This window comes from Gouania willdenowi, chromosome 2, assembly GCF_900634775.1.
Source record: "Gouania willdenowi chromosome 2, fGouWil2.1, whole genome shotgun sequence".
NCBI lineage: Eukaryota > Metazoa > Chordata > Actinopteri > Blenniiformes > Gobiesocidae > Gouania > Gouania willdenowi.
This window is the reverse complement of record NC_041045.1, coordinates 10,214,116-10,233,733: the sequence shown is the minus strand read 5'-3', so window position 1 is coordinate 10,233,733 and position 19,618 is coordinate 10,214,116. Positions and strand designations below refer to the sequence as shown.

At 37.4% G+C, this 19,618-nt stretch overlaps 1 long non-coding RNA gene across 1 annotated transcript; it reads left to right on the top strand.

Moving 5' to 3' along the window:
- Positions 1–303: 303 nt before the first annotated feature.
- On the top strand, positions 304–18,728 carry LOC114478899 (uncharacterized). Its single transcript, XR_003675923.1, has 3 exons — positions 304–457; positions 9,321–9,324; positions 18,717–18,728. It is a non-coding gene; the product is annotated as an uncharacterized LOC114478899 (long non-coding RNA).
- Positions 18,729–19,618: the final 890 nt, after the last annotated feature.

Genomic DNA, 19,618 nt, shown 5'->3' with positions numbered 1-19,618 from the left:
TATGTTTTAAAATGATCAACAGACATTGTGAAACTACAAAATATGTGACCAAGTAACAATCAAATGCATCACAACGTAATGCACCGCGCCAAAACGGACACAAAACTCTGTATCAAACTCAAGGCCCAGGGGCCAAATCCGGCCCCTTTAGAGCATCCAATGTGGCCCACAGGAAAAAGTACAAATGACAGAGAAAACATGAATTGCGTACATGACCAAATAATCCAGTTGTAGACGTCTCAAATTCATCAATTTAATGAAACCACTATTTTTTTTAGGGGCTTGCATGTTTTCTTTTCATAAATGCAGTTATTTTTATTTGCAAATTGTTCAAATAATTTTTCCACAAATCTTGCAATTTCCCACAAACAATTCCACAAAATTCCTCTAAATTGCACAAAAATTGGCAACAAAATCAAGTGAATTAAACTGATATTGAAAACTATGGCACAGTGATGTTAAAATTGTCCCTTTTCCCACACCTAAAATCTACATTTTGGTCTCTTTCTTTTTAAGTTTGTACACGCGATGTTTACTGTATGCAAAGGAACCGTGGCAATATTTATTACCAAAAATAGTACTTCTACTTGAGTGATAGGATATATCAGTAGTCTTCACACCTCTGTCACAAGACTCGTGTTTTAAGTGTATTATTTATTTATTCTGCCAAGTAAAACAAATCATTGTCCTTATCCAGATGGTGTTGCTTTAATTGCGCCGCATGCAGATGTCCTCCGAGGGCGTCGCTTTTAAACATCCTGTCGCGGTGACGAACCGTTTAGCGCGCTGATGTAAATAGGAGCAGGTACGTAAGGCAGTCGGAGATCCCGGTTAGCGTCGTTGTCGTCGTCGGCTCGTGGAGTAACAAATTGTTTTTGTGCCCCGCGGTGAAACGGCACCAAGATTTCAGAGCGCTTTGCATTAAGATGCAGAATGGAAAGATAATGTGGCTGAAGCAATCAAGCAGCTAGAGAACCTGGTCTCCCACTGATCCCCCCCACTTCAGATAGCAGATTACAGTGTATGGAAGAAAACCCATGCATGTGGATTGTGATGCACAAACAGAAACGTGTCACTCTATCAGTTATGCAAATTTTAATTTATTTACACGCAACCTTAAAGCCACAAATTAACTTATTCAGCATATTGCGATTGTGGCTACATAGTGTTGTTTTTAATTGAAATAAAATGTGTTCTAAAGTGCATAAACAGGCACTCTAACAGTGGTTCCCAAACTTTTCCATGCATCCTTATTTTTCTTCCATTTTTAGCTTCTAATATCTCAGGAACTACATCACGTAGGAACATTAAATTTGGTATAGTAATACAGCTCCACCCACTCTATCAGATTATTCAAAAACATCTGCTATACGACCTATCTGGTGGACATTCCAGCCCCACAAAATTGGGAAAAAGTTGTCGGCGAACATGTTTTGGCCATCAGTAAACAACTTTGCATATGCCTCAGCTCCCTGTAATTTCCTCAGCTTTGAGATATGAACATAGACTGTTCACATCACTAATGATTAGTCACATATAAGAATTAGTTCTTGGATGACACGCTCTTGAAATCCAAAAAAAAAAAAAAAAAAAAAATTTTTTTTTACTGTTTTCATTGGCCCATAACTGCATGTGTGAATGTAATAAAAAAAATCTGCTCTGTTTTCATTTATAGCATAAAAGTTACTTTTTCTTGGAATATAAAACAATTTTCCTTTATGCGACTAATTCATTTTTATTTTGGACCCCAACTTTGGGTTATTTCACCACTCGCAAATATTGAAAATCCATTACAAGAGACCACAACTTGCGGAGTCTTCAATCTTTCTCCAGGAAAAGCACTTGTTCTGTATTTTGTTTTCATGTTTGTCGAAGCTGAAAATCCACTTTCACGCAAATATGTGGTCGCAAAGTCTTGATGGCAACGTTTGGCTAGCGCAAAGCAATGTAGCTTCTTGGTAGTCTTACAGAGGTCAATGTGTAATTTGTGGGTGGCAATGCACGGAGGCTCTTGACTGCTGCTCCAAGACAATTTGCATGCCACACTTTGAGAACACTGTTTTCATTTTAATCATATAAGTCTGACTTTGCTCTGTCCTGCTGTATTTCAGGCTTCTTTCACGCCACCGTAATCGCATACCCAAGAACAGCTGAAAATCTGATCACCTTGACGTGGCGTGGCTCGGATTGACGTCACATGTTCTGATCCGCTCGAAAGTGACAGGAAATTCCGGTGAGTTACAGAGCTGGTTGTTTTTGATGCACAACTCGTATCATACAGATATGGATATGATTCTCAGCAGTAATAATCATATGGGAGAACAGGGTGAAGGTAAAGCATGTCAGGCGCTGTGTTTGTTAGTTTTTTCCAAAATAAAAGGAATATTTCTAAAGTTGCGACAAAGTGTAATTTTAAGTATAATGTTAAGAAATATCTTGGTATCTGCTTCTGTTTACACGTATCGCACCATGTTTTCTTGCAGAGAAGTGGTCACGTGACATGTAATTGAAATTAATTAAAAACTGTTTCCGTTGAGCTTTTGCGATAAATACCAAGCATACAAAATGTCTGAAAAACCTCATAAAAGCGTAAAAAACTTTTAGCGATATTTTTTTTTTTTTTTTTAAATTCAGGTATTTCCATCACCAGTTTTTATTGTGCTATCTAGATTTTTCGCATTTCAAAGGGTAATAGCATTGCATCTAGTGACAACGTTCATCGCAGCCCGTTGTACCTGCAGGGAACACTTCAAAGCCTTACGTTTTGCTCAACGTTGTCCTTTTAAGTCGAAAAAAAAAGACTTGAAATAACTTGGAACTACAAGTTTAAACTCTGTTTACAACTTTATCATTTAAAAATGTTTGTTTTTCATTTCATTTCCAGTTCTTCAATTTTTTTATTCATTTTTTTTCTGTCACTGTAAAAACACATCCAACTCACACGTACAACCCATGCAACTGTGTGTGATTCCAGTGTAAGAGAGAACGCACACTTAGACAAACACAACACTACAGTGACACGAGTTATGTTCACATAAAACACTCACGCTGTTCATTCATGTCGTCTCTGAGTCCCAACGCAGCTACTTTTACTGCTATCGAGCAGAGATGAAAGTCATCGGCGTGAGAATCCATAGCATTAGTGATGCAATCTCTGAGTTACTTAAAGATCATCAAAGACGTAAACGTGTGTGTGTGCGTGTGTGTGTGCGCGTGTGCATGCACGGTCAGCATTTGCATGAATGAGAAAAATGGGATGGATTCTTCATATTATTTTAAAATGATGTTTATGTTTGATTGCAACATGTTTTTAATACCGTGTGGTGGAGAAAAAAAAAACCTCAATTATAAGAAGACAATTTTGGCTTTTTAATATCAAGTGTACAGTTTGTATCGTCCATAATACTTCTGTGGTGTCTGTATGGGTGTGGTGGTGAACTTGAAATTTTAGGTGTTTTTGTATTTTGTTACTGAACTTGTTCAGACTGGGTATTTGATGTCATTTACAGGTTAATTGTTTCTGTATAAATATTGTTGAAATTCCAATGAAAACATTTCCCATTGGCTCACTGATTGTTCTTCCTCCTTGGGAATCTGTCGGGCTACCTTATGTGTTGACACCTGCCAAAACCACAAGCATCCGTCTTGTTTGTAGTCAGAAATTTTCTCTAAACACTTTCACCTGACAAATACACTTCTGGTTTTCAGATATTTACAATAATTCTGGACTCATCAGTGGCTTTTTTTTTTTTTTTTTTTTCAATAATTTAGTGAAACAGATTTCTTAAGAGTCAAGAGATGCTTGCTTGTTGTGCTTTGAAAGAATTGCAGACACTTTGTTTTTCTGTCAAATGTATTTAATAGAAATTAAAACTAAAGAGAGAACATTATTTAACTGATTTGTTAAGTTTATTAGTTTATTCGTTTGTGGACAATCCCCTTTTACAATAAAAGGAGCAACTTTAGCCATGGAGGCTAATTTCCAGCTGTATTCCCCAGCCAGTTATGAACCGGCAACCTAAACAGCATAATTAAAAAAAAATAATAATACAATAAATGACATTAAATTTGTGAGGCATACAACCTTGTCATTGTTTTTGAAATGGATTGACTCGTTCTTGGTACGGTCTAGACTTGCCTCAAGCTTGGTTTTGTCTTGGTCGTGACTTGGTCTTAGTCTTGACTCGGTCTTGGCTTGTCTCAATCTTGGTCTTGTCTTGGACTTTACTCGGCCTTGGTCTTGACTCGATCTTAGTTTTGACTCGATCTTGGTCTTGACTCAGTGATGGTCTCGGTCTAGACTCTGTCTTGATTTTGACTCGGTCTTAGCTTGTCTCAGTCTTGGTCTTGGATACTGTGGTGTTGATCAATACACCTGTTATAGGAAAACTGTGAAGAATTAAACGGTTATCAATAAGTAGTCTTCCAAATGAGGGCAGAATGCGTTATGTAACACAGGTCTGTCTTTTCCACACAACGCCACATATGTGTGTGCTATGTTATCATTGTAACCTCATTATTCATCTCAGACACACTCGGGCCAACAGACGGCAGCAGCAGACGATGAGCAGCATCAGGTCTGAGTTTCAGAGAGAACCGTAGCCGACACTGTTGAAGCCTAAATGTCGACTTGTGTGTCTGTGCATGTGACTCAGTGTGTGTGTGTGTGTGAGTTCATTATGTGTCGAGGGCAGCAACTCTCAGGACATAATTGTGAGTGTTTGAGAGCCGGAGGTCGAGTGCTAGTGTGTGTTCTTTATCGTCTCAGGCTTTTTATTAACAGCTTAATTATTGGAAAGGGCTACTACGTGCTCTGCTATGCAAACCAACAAGTGGGCTTGACATTCTCTTCATCCCGGCACCATAACAATGACCTATAGCAGAGCTCCCAAGCAACCAATGGTTTTTATGCTCACTTTGTCCATTTTGCCACTCCCTACAGAATCCATTCTTTTCTCTCTGTTCGCTCTGTTTTTCTTGCTTATTCTCTCATAACTCTCTCTCCCTGTAGACATGGAGTCGGAACGCTCTGCCTTTGAGACGCGCTGAACTTAACCAAACTAATCTTTAGGAGGAACATCTCCTCTTTCTTTTTCTCTCCCTCCTCTTGAGACGCCGCTGACATTTTGCGATGAGTAAGTCTGTCATATATAGAAGAGGAAGAACAGAAAGTGCAAAAATATTCTCCAGAGAATGGACTCCCGCGTCTCAGCTTGGCAGCCGTCATTGGCAAACGATGACCGATAATGTCCCATCACACACCAGCAAGAGTTTAAGTCACCTTCAATGACAGCTGTTGTAGATCCTCATGCCTTTGTCCAGATAATTAACTTTGACAGAAAATATGGATTTGGTAAATGAGATACAAAATAAGTCATCACAGTAAACAAACATCTACCCATTCTCCAAATTCCTGCAAGTTCATTTTGTCTTCTTTTTAAATGATATGTTAAGGTTTCATTTGTTCAGACATTTTTTTCAGGAAGCTTGGTTTGATCTCCTGACGTGTTTTGACTGTCAACTGTCAGTGTTCCTCAGAGGCATCTATGACTTCTCCGTAATAGTTACAGCAAAATCATTTTGTTTTATTATTTCGACATTTTTTTCGGGAAGTTTGCTTTGACCTCCTGACATGCTTTGACTGTCAGTCTTCTCCAGAGGCATCTGTTGATTGCATTGATGTGTCCAATGCTTGGACACAGCTGCAATGAAACCTTAACATATTATTCAAAAAGAAGACAAAATAAACTTGCTTGAATTATTACGCGGAAGTCAGGGACAAAACTGTGTCCAAGCATTGGACTCATCAAAGCCATTTTATTTTGTTATTTACCAAAAATCCATGGTTTTCAAATACCAAAGGGTCCTGAATCAGTTTTGCTGACGTTGCTTTAACTTGGCCACTCCCTCCAATAGCTTAAAAGACAGGATTTAAATCTTAAAAAGAGAAGTAATAATGATAGTCGCATCTCGATCAAAGATGTCAAACTAATTTTTTTTGAGGGGCAAATAAAAGGACCAGTTTGATCTTAAATAGGTTGCAGATTATAAGAAAGAACATGAGTGATTTTAACATTATTGTGACCTAGTTTGTACTTCCTCGCAAAAATTATGCATAAAATATGTAACACACCAAAAATATCCAAGCAATTTGTGATAGATTTCAGTCCGTGCAGAATCTCCATATAGTATACATCCAGGTGTTTCTCACATACACAATCTTTTCATACGCATTACATTCTATTTTTTACATAAAATTTTGTATGAGTAGTACGTCAGCCATTTCGTGAGTACAGTTAATGAAATGAGGAATAGTTGCTACGGACAATAACCTGCTGTTTAAGCTGAAATGGCTGGGCTGGTCTGTATTATTGGCCCATATGAGGAGAATATGGAGCGGTGGAGTTCTTATACAGAGCGTTTTGATTGCTTTGTGGATGCAAACAGCATTGGAAATGATAAGCTTGTGCAGACGTTTTTGAGCATAGTGGGACCCAAGACTTTCCATTTGCTTTGGTGCCTTGTTCAGCCAGAAAAGCCCATAAACAAGAGATACAGGAGCATTGTGGCTACCCTTGCAGCTCACTTCTCACCAGAGCCTCTGGTAATTGCTGAATGTTTTCGTTTCCATAAGAAAAACCAAGAAGAAGGGGAGTCGGTAACAGTGTTTGTGGCTGCATTAAAGAAGCTAGCTGAACATTGTGAGTTTAATGATGTGCTGAATGACACCATCAGAGACAGACTTGTGTGTGGGCTGAGGAGTGAAGCAGCACAGAAACGTTTGCTAACAGAGAGTGTAATTTAGCTTGGAAAAAGCTATCGAAATCAGTGTGTCCATGGAGTTAGCTGCCAAGGAATCTCATCAGCTAAATTAAAAGTGCAAAACTCCACAAGGTCTCAACAGAAGAATAGGGAGCTCAGAGCAAATGTAACAGATGTGACAAAAATGGACATTTTGCAGCCGAGTGCTGGAGTAAGGACATTAATTGCAAGAAATGTGGGAAAAGGAGGTACATTGAACGTGCCTGCAAAAGTAAGGAAGCTGATAGAATTCCAAAGCATGGCAACCAAATACCAATGCACAGTTTTAAAACAACACTTTGTACATAACGTGCAGGAAAGTCATGCTACTGCCACAGACAGCAGCTCATCAGATGAGGTAGCAGTGTATGTATTGTCGGTTAAGGGAGAGCCAGGAGGATACTGGGTTAATCCACTGCTGAATGGACAGCTGGTACACATGGAAATTGACACAGGTTCAGCAGTCTCCCTGGTGTCTGAGACTAATTACAAAGAGTCTTTGCAACACCTACCCTTGCAACAATCCAGCCTCATCCTGAAAAGCTATTCTGGGGAGACTATTATTATTATTATTATTATTATTATTATTATTATTATTATTATTATTATTATTATTATATATCAATTTTATATAGTGCTTTTCTGGGTACTCAAAGTCGCTTTACAATGAAGGGAGGAGTGTTGGGGGTTGGTGCCTTGCTCAAGGGCAAGACTATACCAACAAAAGGGCTCATCAATGTACATTTCAGGTGAATGGCCAAACGGCTAAGCTACCACTGTATATGGTCAAAGGAAAATTCCCTTCGCTCATGGCTCGAGGAAATTACACTGGGATGGCCATCAATCTGCATGCAGTGCTGAGGTGACATGAGCTAGTCAGCTATTCGAAGAGAGGCCCCAGAAGTGTCACTAATGAGATCGGCTACAACAGAGAAAACTCTCGAGAAACTTGGTGAGATGTTCAGCCTATTTGGCTTGCCTGAACAACTGGTGAGCAATAATGGGCCCCAATTTATCTCACAAGAGTTCAAGAAATTCCTCTAAGCAAATTCGTATCACTCCTCTGCTAACGGGCTAGCAGAGAGATTTGTTCGGAGTATGAAAGAGCTCCCTTCATCAGCGGCTGAGCAGTTTTCTGCTATACTACAGCACCAAAGAAAGTGTACTACAAAATGAAAAAGCCAAGGTTGAGAGACACAAACAAAGAGCAAAGTAAATGATTTTCCACACAGGTGATATGTTTGTGCACGCAATTAGACCAGCTGTCCAAAATGGACTCCTGCTACAGTCAACGCCCAGACTGGTCCGGTGTCTTACACCATCCGGACCTGCAAGGACTTTGTTTGGAAGAGATATGCGGACCAAATGCTTGCCGGAGCTACAGCACCAGAGGAAACTCCACCAGTGGTTTGTTTTGATCCTTTCCATCATGTCAGCCCAACTCAACCTGCTAGCAACCCGGATACAACTTCTCGTGTAAAGCCGGTTCCTTCAGTATCAATGCCAACAATTCCAGAGACTAAACGATCTACATCCCCTACACCAACATTGGTTGCTGACAATGCCAGTAGGGGTATGCTGAATAGTATTGTGAACAGCAGTTTCTCAAATGCCTTAATTTGTAGTCGACATACCCAGAAACATGGGGCAGAATAATCCCCAGGGTTATGTCAGGTTTTGAGCAGTCCACCTCATTCCCTTAGAAAAAAAGAACTGATATTTTAGTTATATATGTTATGACGTATTGTGACATTGTTCAACACTGAGTATTTATGTTCACATACTTTTTACAGTTTCTTAAGAATTATCTTGGTACATTCAGTTACGTGGGTACAAGATACTTGTTGTTGTTTGTCAATGGTGCCATAAAAACCCTCTCTGAGGTTGACTTTGTTTTTTATTATGGGTGTAGCTGTTCATTTGGTGGGAAGGAGTATGTTGTATATTGCGGTGATTAGTGGCGTCATACCATTATGTACACCTTTTGTACATAATGGTGCATTATAGGCTAGGGGCGCATCTGTTGGAGAGCGTGTTGTTGAATAAAGAATCAACAAAAAAGACAGACGTAGTCTCTGGTGTTTGCTATTGATCTGGTCGTAAAGGTTGATGGAATATTTCCAAGTTATAATACAGTCCTACAGATGTAAAACTGTTAACTGGAAAAGCAAAAACCAAACTGAATGTGCACATCACTAATGGATGTTAATTTAGCAACTTTCACTCACATAATCCACTGAACATTAAGTTTAAATGCAGCAGCTTAAACGTAAGTCGTCCTTTTTCCAAAAGGAGTTTATCAAAACGCCTCGTCTTATGATGCATATTTTGCTGGAAAACACTGATTTAATCCTGGAGCAGTAACAAACGGTAAACAAGTTTTAAATCACAAGAGGCTGAAGAGATGAAATATTCAAGCAGTTGCATCTTATTGAAGTTGTGCCAGTAGTAAAACAAAACTCTGCCGTCTCGTGCATGCATTTATTTCACTCGAGCCTTCTGAGGTCGTTTCCTTTGAGCTAAGTAGATTTGGCAAGGCAGATATTGCTTTAATTTTATATTTTCCTCGCAAAAACAGAAATGTTTTCGTCGTATATTCATTTAAACGTCCGGGACATTGAACTTTGTAGCAGAGAAGTGACTCATAAATAAAAGTTTGTTTTGAATCGAGGAAGGTTTAAGTAGAGATGAATTCAGGTTTGTACAAAGTCCTCATAGTTCACATCCTGCCAACTGGTATTTATGAATAATATAGTGAAATATGTTTGAATTAAGCAATGTGTTTGAGTCAAGAGGGAAGGCAAAAATGATGAAAACACAGTCTATCATCTTTAGCTTTAAGGAAACTCTTAAATGCAAAGTTTTAACCCTAGACTGATCCGACAGACAAACATCTATTGACATAATTGCATTTTAGTTCAGGGGCCAAATACGGAGCACTTCAACACTTACAGTACTTTCAACATTATTGTGCCCTTGTTTACACTTCTATGCATTCATTAAATAAAAACAATAAAAAAAATATGTAAGAAACCAACAATAGCCAAGCAATAAGTGATAAATATCAGTCCCAACAGGATCTTCAAGATTAAAGTTGTAATATTTTCAGAATAAAATTGTTGTTTTTATGTGAATAAAATAATATTTCAAAATTTAAGTCAAAATATTTCTAGCATAGTAATAATTTTGTGAGAATATCTGAATTGAATTGAAAGCTTTACTCTCATTACACTGAGAACAATACAACAGAATCTTGTCACCAGCAGTCAGTCATATGAAGTTGTATCTTAATACAATTGTAATTTTGAGATTGAAGTGATAATATTTCAGATTAAAGTCTCAATATTTTGAGAATAAAATTGTGATTTTATGAGAAAAGTCATATCTTAATACAATTGTAACTTTTTGAGAATAAAGTAAAATTTCAAGATTAAAGTCACAATATTTTGAGAATAAATTTCAAATTTATGAGAATTAAGTCGTATCTTAATAAAATCATCATTTTACGAGATTAAAGTCGTAATATTTCAAGATTGCTCATAATATTTTGTGAATAGTCATAATTGTATGAGAATTAAGTTGTATTCTAATAAAATCGTAATTTTACGAGATTAGTCATATTTCAAGCTTTGAGTTGTAATATTTTGAGAATAAAATCGTCATTTTTTTTAGAGTAAAATTGTAATTTTATGAGATTAAAGTATAAAATTTCAAGATTAAAGTTGTAAATTTATGAGAATGAAATTGTATCTTAATAAAATCAAAATTTCATAAAGTTAAATTCAATATTTTGAGATAAAATTTGTAATTTATGAGAATAAAGTTGTATCTTAATATAATCATAATTCTATGAGATTAAAGTCTTAATATTTCAAGATTACTCATAATATTTTGAGAATAGTCATAATTCTTTGAGAATAAAGTTGTCTTAATAATATTGTAATTTTATGAGAATAGTCATATTTCAAGATTTCAGTTGTAATATTTTGAGAATAAAAATGTTTTTTTTCTGAGAGTAAAATTGTAATTTTGAGATTAAAGTTGTCAAATTTCAAGATTAAAGTTGTAAATTTATGAGAATGAAGTTGTATAAAATCATCATTTCATGAAGTTAGTCAATATTTTGAGTTTAAATTTGTAATTTATGAGAATAGTTGTATCTTTATAAAATCATAATTTTATGAGATTAAAGTCCTAATATTTCAAGACTACTCATAATATTTGGAGAATAGTCATAATTCTATGAGAATAAAGTTGTATCTTAATAAAATTGTAATTTTATGAGATTGAAGTCAAATTATCAAGATTTGAGTTGTAATATTTTGAGAATAAAATTGTAATTTTATGAGATTAAAGTTGTAAAATTTAAAGATTAAAGTTGTAAATTCATGAGAATGAAGTTGTATCTTCATAAAATCATAATTTTATGAAGTTAAAGTCAATATTTTGAGATTAAAATGGCAATATTTTGAATTAATGAGAATTAAAACTAGAACAAAAATAATGTTGAACGACTGCTTGTCCTCGTCTGGCAAGGAAAAACAAGTAAGATGAAGAAAATGTTTTTTTTTTATTTTTTAATCACGCTTCATTATCAACCTGTAAATAAAAGATGGTCCTTAAAAAAAAAAAAAAAAAAGTATAAAAAAAAGTACTGGTATTAATAAAATGAGGATTCACACTCAAAGAACACCATGAACGTCAGAAGAGAAGGTTTTCATTTGATGAGCACAATTATAACGACCAGGACTAAGTGTTCAACCTGAGTCTAGTGACATTACAAACAGACGTGGACGAGCTCTGCTTGAAAACGAGCGAATGTGCCGATTTCTCTGTGCGTATCGACTTTTTTCCAGGGAACAAAAAGTGATCCATTCATGGCCGAGGCACTTAATGCTGATTGCGCTCGCCTCGTCGATCCCACCAATTATATCTGAGAGCTGGACATGGTCTGATAATTATATTTGGGCTCATTCACCTGTTCATTACATCTGTGGCACATGGGGCCTCACTGACCTTTGGACAACCCTGATTGGCCCTAAATACAGACAGTCCTCCATGTAGATTATCATCATTGTTTAAACATCAGGAATAAGTGCCCCTGGTAGTATAGAAATCTACATTTGGTTTTTAAGCTTTAGAATGTTAAAAAAAAATGAATTTAATGAAATTTTAAACACATTCCTATTATGTTGGTGAAGAAACAACTGTCGAACAAAACAAAACTAAACAATCATGTTGCAGTGCATGAAATAAAATATGCCAATAAATAAACTCTGCAAAATAAAGGCGTTTAAATTGAGGAACGTATTTCATTATCGTGTTTCATGGCATAAAATGAAACATCTAAATGTCAAACAAAATGTGACAACATACACAATCAAAACACTGCATTTTGCACTGCCTTCCTTTAAAACTCGAGAAACAAAGTGTAATTGCACATCAGCTTTACATGTTTTTTTCCTTATCAATCACTGTATTGTGTTGCAGAAATGTTTAGTTTATATTTTTTAAAAAATATGTAAAATAAAACAATTTCAAATATGGGCAGCGGGCCAACTTGGCCGGACCTGATGTACACGATCTGTAATTTGTTCCATTTATCCTGCTTTATCCTGTTACTATGGTCACCTAAAACGTATCGAAATTGATGTTGATTTACGCACATGTTAAGTGCTTAAAACCATACTGATTACGTGAATCATTCATGTATTATTATCATTATTTGTATGAATTTAAATTTAAACCTCGAGGCTAAACTGGAGTTTAAAGATTGCTTGAAAACTTGTAATGATGTAAAAAAACAACAACGTGACTTCAGGCATTATAAACTCAATGTGCCTTCACTCAAAAACAATGATTGTTTTTATTTTATTATTCTGAGAAAAAATGTATTGGACACGCACTGGAATATGTATGTATATATATATATATTTTTTTTAATAAATTATATTTAAGATATTTCACCTATTTCTGTTTAAAAAAAAAAAAAAAAAAAAAAAATGATGACATAACGTCTCCATGTAAGATGTCTACGCATTACACAGAGGACAAACAGTCATTCTACGCTTTGGAGTGAGACTGGGTTGTCTTAGACCTCTGCTTCCCCAAAAAACGCATTTCTCTCAAACATCAGTCTGAGTGCACTCATCCTCCAACACAGAGAGAGGCTGAGGTGAAAGAGCTATAGTTCACATTTCAGAGTCTATCATCTAGTCTCTGCAGCTCCAGAATGTATTGCATCTTGCCCCGAGTATTGCTTCAGTTTCCACATCCTATTGCACTCTGAATAAAGTAAGAACACAAAACAACACAAATCAGCAACAGACTTTAAAAAGGCAAATATCACACCATAATCATAATGAAGCAATGTAAAAACAAAACAAAACAAAAAAAAAAAAACACACAAGATCAGATAATTGTACATGGGGCTTTAACGCGTTATTTGCGCAAGACTGGTAACTTTCATGTCAAGCGCCCCTAGTGGCCGCAAGCACTGTCGCAAAAATCAACAGTCAGTCAGTCGGGCCAGCCTTCCTTCTTCTTCTGATTGTGTATGCAGACAGTAGTTGACCTGGAACTTCGGGCTGGGGTGGGAAGCGGGGCTAAGCTTGCTCCGCGGCTACAGTCTATGGGCTGGAGGAGCAGCCGCCACCGCCGCCCTCCTCTCCCCACTGCTGGGCCTTCCTCGCCGCGTCAATGGCGCTTTCCCCCTACTCTCTGGCCTCGCCGCAGTCATTGGCCCCCTTCGAAGGGGGCCGTCAATGGCGGCGAGGCCAGGGAGTAGGGGTAAAGCAGCACCGGGTCTGCGACGGCGAGGAGAAGAGTGGGCGGTGGCTGCTGCTCCTCCAGCCCATAGACTGTAGCTGTGGCGCGAGTCCAGCCCTGAGAGCCAATCCTTATCCTGAAGTTACGGATCTGATTTCCCGACTTCCCTTACAAAAGAATCCACATTTAACTCAACTATCACACCGATTAGTGCACCAATAACCCAACACGAAAACAACCATATTGCGCTCTCTTGGCTGTAAACAGAGGCTAAACTCGTTTCAGCTGCCCACAGTAATGGCGCTGGGACGGCCCGTATGTTGTGACGTCATGTGAGAACTATATATAGCCGAGCTTGACTTGGTCGCGTGACTGCCGTAAAGTCAAACGTTCTCCAGGCATTACAAACTTACATAGTCGGTATTTCAAGAGGGAAGCCCCGCTCGGAGCATTGATACTGTCAAGTGCTGTATATTTTTAACTCATATGGGTCAACTCTTTAGATCAAAAAGTCTATGGTGTGCCCCCCAAACAGCGCATAACCTTTCTCATTTCACAAGTTCTCGATATGCCTATAGTAATACTGATAAAGAGACTATAACATCCATTGTTCGCTCTCTAGAGGCAGCATCCAATCATCCCACTCTGTCTGGAAAAAAGTTTGCGTTTGATGACCCACTTGAGGACTAAAATGTGCTATTATTTGGAAAATGGCTTCGTTATTTGCTTTCATAAGTGAGTGACAGCAGCAGGTCAGAGGGCGGCTGATACAAAAACAACGCACGGCTCAAATGTTCCACACGACGCAGTGAAGAGGTGAAAATAACGAGGCACTTCTGCCTAATAAATCTCTGCGAGTAGCAGCAACAAGCTAACCCCTTCTTTAACCTTTTAATACAATTCAATGGCAGTGAATAATAGGCACTTTTTTCAAGCCATTAACACCAGCGAGAAAATCAAGCAAGCAAGCATTTAATATGGATTTAATAAGTGGCTGCATATTAAGTAGACTCACTTCTTTCCCTTGGATTCCCGAGTGTGAGTCGATGCCGTACTTATTGGTCCCTTATTCCCACCGGTGCCCTGGGCCAGTTATACTGGCTTCATATCCAATGCATTTAAAACACATACTAACACAGGTTAGGGAATGTTAAGTTACTTCTGGAGGGGTTTTAATATCTATCCTGCTCACTTTTTAAACCTTAAAACACATTATGGTTAAGATGATGATTCCCATTAAAATGCATCACTTTATTCGCCACCAGGAAGCGCTGCAATATTTAGTGACGCGCAGTACGAAGAAAGAAACGTATCATGCTGCAGGAAAACATGAATAAACACTATAGCCTGTTATTTATTTATTCGTGTATTTATTATAATTTTTTTTATTGTCAAGTACTTTTTAGAATTTTATTTAGATATTTTATTTGATTATTTTCAGTGTTACATTTTTTTTTTTTTCACATTTATTCATTCATTTTTGTTTCTTTCAGTGCCATGTAAATTTTTTTTTTTTTTTAAATGTAATACATTTGAGTTTTTTTCAGTATTTATTTATTTTTTAATGCCACAAACTGTGTAAGACTCGGTTGGACTTTGACTGAACTAAACTTGCCAATGGTCAGACTCTCTATAAACATTCAGAAGTTATTGATCTTAATTGCAAAGAGAGCACCTGTTTGTTCGTGTCTTAATCTAACATGAGCTTGTTTAATATGAAGCCCACACACTCTACCACTTGCTTTAATGGCTTGAGAATAGACGTTATAAATCAAGTAAATGTAAACAGCCTGGCCGCCGCTATCTGACTTCTTCTTTAAAGTGACGTTCATTGCCAAACCATTAGATTGCAGTGGAGTCCACTGAGTATGTTCCAGGGCCTGTAATCCAGGGGAAACTGGAGATTGTAGAGCTTCAAAGGGAGTTATCTCCGCCCCCTCCGTGAGACTCCCTCGCCCCACGTATGAGGACTGCATCTCATCAGTCAGGCAGGACGAGTCGCCACAGAGCTAATCTGAGTCAAACCACACGGGGACGTCCAACAGAGGCCCTCTGCATAAGTAACCCCCAATGATTAGACCTGAATGATAAAGGTCCTTATCACGTGACCCAGTCGAGAACTTTAGCACCAGTTCACCTCCCTCAGATGAACTCCTCTAATGAATCCCTCCTCGTTGCCTTAATTAAACTCCTCACCCATTGTCTTGATTCATTAGCTCCAGCGCGCCGTTTGCCAACCTTGATCAATTACGTGACCGCCTATCTCAGCCGAGCTATTTAGTTAGCGCTCTCACGTAGCGCTGTCGTCATGTAAGTGACAGCGCGAGGGAGGGGGCGAACAAACGAGTAAGACTGGAAGAAGGCATTATCCTTCTGCGTCGTGATTAGTGGGACCTTAATGGATGTCTCTGCGGCGACAACACTCGGATGAAACAAGCATTTAGTTCCCGTCGAGACTGGAGCCAAGTGTGTTGCAGTGTCGGCAAAGCAATCATCTTTAAATAAAACAAAGTGATGCAGCAGCAGTGATTTATACGTTGGTCTTACGCTGCGTTTTAACGCCACAGACTGAGTAAAGTGCTGAGATGAAATGGAACTCAGCACTAGATTTAATATGGCATTAATGATCTATACATTCAGTCCATGGTTAGATAGATGGATTAGACGTTAGAAAACTCCGGAACACTTTACGTGAAGTCTTAGACATTATGCCGTCAATCTATATCTATCAGGATGAATACGGTGTCATCGTTTACGACTCCTTTGGAGCTATGTCGGTATTTTTTGGGTGTATATCAGGGGTGTCGAACTCATTTTAGTTCAAGGGGCCAAATACGGAGCAGTTTTCATCACAAGTTGGCCACAGATTTTATGACGGAAAATGAGTAATTTCAACATTTTTGCACTTCTACGTATACATAAAATACAAAATATGTAAGACACCGATAATATCCAAGCAATAAGTGACAAATATCAGTCCCGACAGGATCTTCACGTTACGTTTCCGAGATTTCTAGACCAAAATATATGGAATAATTTGGAATAATTTGAGGAAAATGTAAGAATTTCGTTGTCTTTTCTGCTTCATGTGTATTTTAGCGCCACATACAGGCCTGGTATGTTTACTGCAGCATTTTTTGTGTGGATGCACAAATAATTACCCGTTGAAGGGGAAAGCGTTTTGGATTTGTCTTTGTCTAGATAAGGTTTCCTCCACGAGTTTGCCGTATCCAAACTAAAGTGCGTGAAAAACATAAGCTTCAGATTACAACGTGTATGACTTTTGATTATCTGCACATTTATTTCCAACCACCCATCCCACTCTGTCATGGTCGTGGATGCCAAGAAAGATTTTAAAGGATTTCTGACCACGTGACTACTTTAGTTGGAGTGACCCAAAATGTGGACGAGTGTTCCATCGCCCTTGGTTTGTCCCTCCCTGAAGCCCTGATTCCAGACGTTTCTTTCCTGCTGCTGCTATGACTGTAAACACTTTTTTTTTTTGTTTTTCCCGTGCTGCTATAATTTGCTAGGACGTTATCGCCCTCGACCCTTATCTGCGGTTTGTTGCGGTGTTTCTTTTTGCCCCCGCGTTGCATCTGTTTGTCCTCATGTTTAATCTCCAGAAAGTGTCCATCAATAGCGAGTGTTTGTTTTTGAGGTGACTCACCTTGGAGCTGCAGTGAATCCTGATGCATCGCTTCATCGGCTGCTCAGGGGGGGAAGTAAACACATCCGAGTAGTGCAACCTCTAACTCCATATATCCTCCGTGCACTGTCGGATCTACAGCCTTTACTCCTAAGAGCTCAACATTAGTCACGAAATACAATTCTGCCTGTTATTAAAGGAGCCTTATCAGTAGTGAAACACCTTCCCGCTGCACTTTCAGGGTTTTTTCGTCGTCCACAACAGTCTGTAAGCCTCCGTGGACTGGACCACAAACACGTTGGAAATATACAGATCGGACATTGATCTTATCAAAACGCAACAGCACCAATGACGGCTTTTTCAGAAACATAAAAACACTACTTTGTCGCTTAAATGTGTCAAATTCAAGGCCCTAACTCATTCAGTTGTAGATATCTCAGTACCTCCAAATGCACAAATTCAATGAAACTGCACATTTTTGATCCGGAACCTCCCGGATTTGGATCGTACTGAGATCGATTATGAGCAGTGTTGGGCAATTTACTCAAAACTTGTAATATATTTGAATTACTACAAAACAGTGAGAAAAAAAGCACATATGCATTTAAATTAAATATGCATGTCACTTCAGTTACTTTAATTGTAACTGGTAATATACGTTATTACCACGTTTCACTTTTGGAATGAGTTACACTACTGAGTTACTTCAAAAAGGAATATATTACAAAAATATATTAAACAAATAACTAGTTACTCCCAATACTGATTATGAGCAGACAGTATTTTTGCTAAAAAAAAAATAATATTTCAGTTTTGATTATTTTTGTTTTCATAGTGAACGAACACATGTTTTAGTAGTTTATTGGAATAGGGTTGCATGCGTGTGCATGTACAGTATATATATGCTCATAATCCATCTCAGTACGAGGTAAACTCAGACTGTGACAGGATCCAGCGCCTCATTTTTTTTTTTTTTTTTTTTTTTTTTTTTTTTCTTTAGCACCTCATTTGCTTTTAGGTGGTTTGATCACATTTTGAAGTCTTATATTTATTGAATTGAAATCACCAGAATTGTCAATGTACGCACAAAATGGAATGTATGTTTGCTTGTTTATTTATTTATTTGAGCAACATAAAAAAAAAACACATTTTATGTACTACACATAACATGTAATTAAAAGAGAAAAGTGCTCATAGGTGCCCACCCCTCCTTCACAAAAATAACATGTTAGACTTCACATTTGGCTTTTCATTATGCAAGAATACTATTCGAACACATACAGTGCATATACATGCATTTTTGATCATTTATGTTAATTTGTAACAAAAGTAATGAAAAAAAAACACTGTTTATATATATATATATATATATATATATATATATATCATTCATTTATGGTCATTCAAAACAAAAAGTAATGAACATAAATAAACTGAAATATTTTCTTTTTTATTGTTTGTTTGTTTGTAACAAAATTAATGGCAACAAATAAACCAGAATATATTGTTTGTTTTTTTTTTGTTTTTTTGTTCTTTTGTCACAAAACGTAACGGAAAGAGTGTGTGTGTATATATATATATATATATATATATATATATATATATATATATTTTTTTTTTTTTATCGTTTGTTAATTTGTAACAAAGCAATTGAAAAGATAAACCAGAATATTTTCTTTTGCATCATTGTTCGTTTGTAACAAAAGTGTAAAAACTGAGCGCGAATGAGAGAACAAAGCCAAGCCACACCCCCCACGCTATGCCTAAAGTGTGATTTTTTTTTTTTTTTTTTTTTTTTTAAATTTTGTATTTTTTTTTTTTTTTTTTGGTGCAAAAATTGTTTCTCTGTCAGCTTGGAAGACAGAAGAAAATAACAAAAAAGAGTTGGTTTTAAAGAGCTTTTTTAAGCCAATAAGTGAAGCTAAGCTAAACTAAGGTCGTTTCTGTGGAAATCACGGAGGAGCTCAGCACAACAACAGTTAGCGTAGCAAATAGCACCTGTCGCGATAATGCTAATGCAGGCGAATCCGCCTCCAACAGACAGGACACAGGAGGAGAACTATTCAGGGGACATGAGGACGACTCAGAAAGAAGAGAAGGAGGGACGAGGAACGTTCTGATATGGATATTCAGGCTCAGTTCAAAGCCAAGATGAGCTTATGAAAGGTGTAAAAGTTGTAGCTTTTTGTGTTCTGAAAGTTTAGTGGTCCTTTGTGCTGGTTTTACGCTGTCCTTGGTGCTGAAACATGGCAGCTGTCACTCAGAGAGAGACGGATGCTCCGTTACTGCCGATTGTCCGTGCTTCTTTAACGCTGATTCATCATTATTTTATTAAACATTTCATTTAATTGGTTATTTGTGTTCATGTGATATTATTGGCCCATTTAGTTAGCAAAAAAA